This window comes from Oncorhynchus tshawytscha, linkage group LG31, assembly GCF_018296145.1.
Source record: "Oncorhynchus tshawytscha isolate Ot180627B linkage group LG31, Otsh_v2.0, whole genome shotgun sequence".
Taxonomy (NCBI): Eukaryota; Metazoa; Chordata; class Actinopteri; order Salmoniformes; family Salmonidae; genus Oncorhynchus; species Oncorhynchus tshawytscha.
This window is the reverse complement of record NC_056459.1, coordinates 26,455,500-26,460,499: the sequence shown is the minus strand read 5'-3', so window position 1 is coordinate 26,460,499 and position 5,000 is coordinate 26,455,500. Positions and strand designations below refer to the sequence as shown.

General features: G+C 45.7%; 1 protein-coding gene across 3 annotated transcripts in view; it reads left to right on the top strand.

The window, feature by feature from the left end:
- LOC112234289 (collagen alpha-1(XVI) chain) overlaps nucleotides 1-5,000 on the top strand; it is a 148,934-nt gene that overhangs the window by 103,199 nt on the left and 40,735 nt on the right. The window lies entirely within an intron of this gene.

Here is a 5,000-nt window from a genome sequence, read left to right as displayed (position 1 = left end):
AACAGATGAGGAGGTGTTAAGGGGTTTAGAGGTGGGGGATGGATGAAGAGGTGTTAAGGGGTTTAGAGGCGAGCCAGGGGGAACAGATGAAGAGGTGTTAAGGGGTCTAGAGCCAGGGGGAACAGATGAAGAGGTGTTAAGGGGTTTAGAGCCGGGGGAACAGATGAAGAGGTGTTATGGGGTTTAGAGCCAGGGGGGAACAGATGAAGAGGTCTTAAGGGGTTTAGAGGCGGGGGAAACACCCACACACACACACTCAGGGCACAGGAAGAGTAGCATAGGAGGTGACACGTGTCTGGGATCCAAATAGACAAGGGAAGTAAAGGAGCCTTCAGAACAGGACTAGGCATAGTAGTTAGTGCTACCATCAAACCCACTGCACTAGAATGTCAGAGCGAGAGAGAAGGGTGAGAGGGAAGAGGAAGAGGGAGGGGTGGGGGAGGAAGTGGATTGGAGATTTGAAGTGAAAGAATGACATGGAAAGAGGGAGCAAAAAAAGATGTAGAGAGAGAACCAATTAGAAAGAAGCTAGAAAGTGGAAGAGAGGGGAAAAGGAAGCCATGGGAGGAAGAAAGAGAAAAGGAAAGTGCAAGACAACCAATCCACTGCTACTGAAATAGGCCGACTGCACCTAAGTAACATATTTTGCACTTTAACATGTACATTCACATGCTGTACAAACAATAGTAAGCAAGTATAAACGTCATGGGACCAGGCAGCCGTCATACCGCTCAAGAAGGAGACGCATTCTGTCTCCTAGAGATGAATGTACTTTGGTTCAAAAAGTGCAAGTCAATCCCTGAACAACAGCAAAGGACCTTGTGAAGATGCTGGAGGAAACAGGTACAAAAGTATCTATATCCACAGTGAAACGAGGCCTAGATCGACATAACCTGAAAGGCCACTCAGCAAGGAAGAAGCCACTGCTCCAAAACCACCATAAAAAAGCCAGACTACGGTTTGCAACTGCACATGGGGACAAAGATCATACTTTTTGGAGAAATGTCCTCTGGTCTGATGAAACAAAAATAGAACTGTTTGGCCTTAATGACCATTGTTATGTTTGGAGGTAAAAGGTGGATTTGCAAGCCGAAGACACCATCCCAACTGTGAAGCACGGGGGTGGCAGCATCATGTTGTGGGGGTACTTTGCTGCAGGAGGGAATGGTGCACTTCACAAAATAGATGTCATCATGAGGAATGGAAAATTATGTGCATATATTGAAGCAACATCTCAAGACATCAGTCAGGAAGTGAAAGCTTGGCCTCAAATGGGTCTTCCAAATGGACAATGACCCCTAGCATCTTCCAAAGTTGTGGCAAAATTGCTTAAGGACAAGAAAGTCAAGGTATTGGAGTGGCCATCACAAAGCCCTGACCTCAATCATATAGAAAATGTGTGGGCAGAACTGAAAAAGCATGTGCGAGCAAAGAGGTCTATACAAACCTGACTCAGTTACACCAGCTCTGTCAGGAGGAATGGGCCTAAATTCACCCAGCTTATTGTGGGAAGCTTGTGGAAGGCTACCCAAAACGTTTGACCTAAGTTTAACAATTTAAAGGCAATGTTACCAAATACCAATTTAGCAGTCTTGTTTATGTAAACTTCTGACCCACTGGGAATGTGATGAAAGCTGAAATAAATCATTCTCTCTACTGTTATTCTGACATTTCACATTCTTAGAATAAAGTGGTGATCCTAACTGACCTAAGACATTGCTACTAGGATTAAATGTCAGGAATTGTGAAAAACTGAGCTTAAATGTATTTGGCTAAGGTGTATGTAAACTTCCGACTTCAACTATATGTGTCAGTGTGTGGGTAGAGTCCAGTGTGTGTGCAATAGAGTCAGTGCAAGAGAGTCAGTGGGTCAATGCTTGTATTCTGGGTAGCCATTTGCCAAGATATTTAGCAGTCTTGTTTTGAAGTCTTAGGGGGTAGAAGCTGTTCAGGGTCCTGTTGGATCCAGATTTGGTGCATTGGTACCACTTGCCACACGGTAGCAGAGAGTCTGTGGCTTGGGTGGCTGGAGTCTTTGGAAAAAAATGTGGGCCAACCTTTGACACTGCCTGGTATAGAGGTCCTGGATGACAGGGAGCTCGTCCCCAGAAATGTACTGGGCCGTAAGACACACACCTGTAGCGCCTTGCAGTCTAATGCCAAGCAGTTGCCATACCAGTTGCCATACCAGTTGCCATACCAGTTGCCATACCAGTTGCCATACCAGTTGCCATACCAAGGGGTGATGCAGCCAGTCAAAATGCTCTCGATTGTGCAGCTGTATACATGTTTGACGAGCTAAGGGCCCATGGCAAATCTTTTCAGCCTACTGAGGGAGAAGAGGCTTTATCGTGCCCTCTTCACAACTGTGTTGGTGTGTTTGGAACATGATAGGTCCTTAGTGATGTGGACACCGAGGAACTTCAAGCTTTCGACCCGCTCCAGACTTGCATGGGCCAAGAAACACGAGCAATGGACATTAGACCGGTGGAAATCTGTCCTTTTGTCTGATGAGTACAAATTTGAGATTTTTTGTTTCAACCGCCCTGTATTTGTGAGACTCGGAGTAGGTGAACGGATGATCTCTGGATGTGTGGTTCCCATTGTGAAGCATAGAGGAGGAGGTGTGATAGTGTGGGGGTGCTTTGCTGGTGACACTGTCAGTGATTTATTTAGAATTCAAGGCACACTTAACCAGCATAGCTACCACAGCATTCTGCATTGATACACCTTCCCACCTGCTTTGCGCTTAGTGGGACTATCATTTGTTTTTCAACAGGACACTGACCCAGCATACATTCAGGCTGTCTATGGGCTATTTGACCAAGAAGGAAGAGTGATGGAGTTCTGCATCAGATGACCTGGCCTCCACAATCACCTGACCTCAACCCAATTGAGATGGTTTGGGATGAGTTGGACCACAGAGTGAAGGAAAAGCAGCCAACAAGTGCTCAGCATATGTGGGAACTCCTTCAAGACTGTTGGAAAAGCGTTACAGGTGAAGATGGTTGAGAGAATGCCAGGAGTGTGCAAAGCTGTCATCAAGAAAAGGGTGGCTACTTTAAAGAATCTAAAACACTTTTTTGGTTACTACATGATTCCATATGAGTTATTTCATAGTTTTGATGTCTTCACTATTATTTTACAATGTAGAAAAAAGAAAAAAAAAGAAAGAAAGACCCTTGAATGAGTAAGTGTGGCAGTTTATGTATATTTGTAAACAATATCTGGTGCACGAAATCTAAGGAAGCCTCAAGGTTTTGCTCACCTGAGGTACAGTATCTCATGATAAGCTGTGGACCACACTGTTTAGCAAGAGAGCTTTCATCTAGATTCTTCGTAACTGTCTATTTACTACCAGAAAATGATTCTGGCACTAAGACCGCACTGAATGAGCTGTATACGGCCATAAACAAAAAGGAAAACTCTCATCCAGAGGTGGCGCTCCTAGTGCCCGGGGACTTGAATGCAGAGAAACTTAAATCCATCTTTCCTCATTTCTACTAGCATGTTAAATGTGCAACCAGAGGGGAAAAACTCTAGACCTCCTTTACTCTACACACAAAGACGCAAACAAAGCACAAAGATTCCCTCCATTTGGCAAATCTGACCATTAAAATAAAAGGTAAATGCTTCCACACTCATCAGGCAAGTCAGTTAAGAAGAAATTCTTATTTTCAATGACGGTTTAGAAACAGTGGGTTAACTGCCTGTTCAGGGGCAGAACGACCGTTTTCGTACCTTGTCAGCTCGGGATTTGAACTTGCAACCTTTTGGTAACTAGTCCAATGCTCTAACCCCTAGGCTACCCTGCCGCCCCTGCCTTAATGACTACCGACCACTAGCACTCACGTCTGTAGCCATGAAGTGCTTTGAAAGGCTGGTCACGGCTCACATCAACACCATTATCCCTAGACACACTCAAATTTGCATACTGCCCCAACAGATCCACAGGTGATGCAATTTCTATTGCACTCCACACTGTCCCTTCCCACCTGGAGAAAAGGAACACATACGTGAGAATGCTTTTCATTGACTATACTCAGTATTCAACACCATAGTACCCTCAAAGTTCATCACTAAGCTAAGAACCCTGGAACTAAACACCTCCCTCTGCAACTGGATCCTGGACTTCCTGAAGGGCCGCACCCAGGTGGTAAGGGTAGGTAACAACACATGCTCAGCCCCCTCCTGTACTCCCTGTTCATTCATGACTGCATGGCCAGGCACGACTCCAACACCATCATTAACTTTGCCAATCACACAACAGTGGTAGGCCTGATCACTGACAACGATGAGACAGCCTATAGGGAGGAGGTCAGAGACCTGACCTAACCTCAACGTGATCAAGACAAAGGAGACGATTGTGGACTACAGGAAAAGGAGGACCGAGCTCGCCCCCATTCTCATCGATGGGGCTGTAGTGGAGGAGGTTGAGATCTTCAAGTTTCTTGGTGTCCACATCACCAACAAACTATTGGGGTCCAAGCAGATCAGATCCTCAAACAGTTCTACGGCTGAACCATCGAGAGCATCCTGACTGGTTGCATCACTGCCTGGTATGGCAACTGCTCGGCCTTCGACCGCAAGGCACTACAGAGAGTTGTGCGTACGGTCCAGTACATCACTGTGGCCAAACTTCTTGCCATCCAGGACCTCTATACCAGGCGGTGTCAGTGGAAGGCCCTAAAAATTGTCGAAGACTCCAGCCAGCCTAGTCATAGACTGTTCTTTGTGCCAAAGCACGGCAAGCAAAACCGGAACACCAAATCTAGATCCAAATGGCTTCTTAACAGCTTCTACCCCCAATCCATAAGACTCTTGAATAGCTAATCAAATGGCTACCCAGACTATTTGCATTGCCCGCTTCTTTTATGCTGCTTCTCCTCTCTGTTTGTTATCTATGCATAGTCACTTTAACTCTACCTACATGTATATATTTCCTCAATTACCTCGACTAACCGGTGCCCCCCACATTGACTCTGTACCGGCACCCCCTG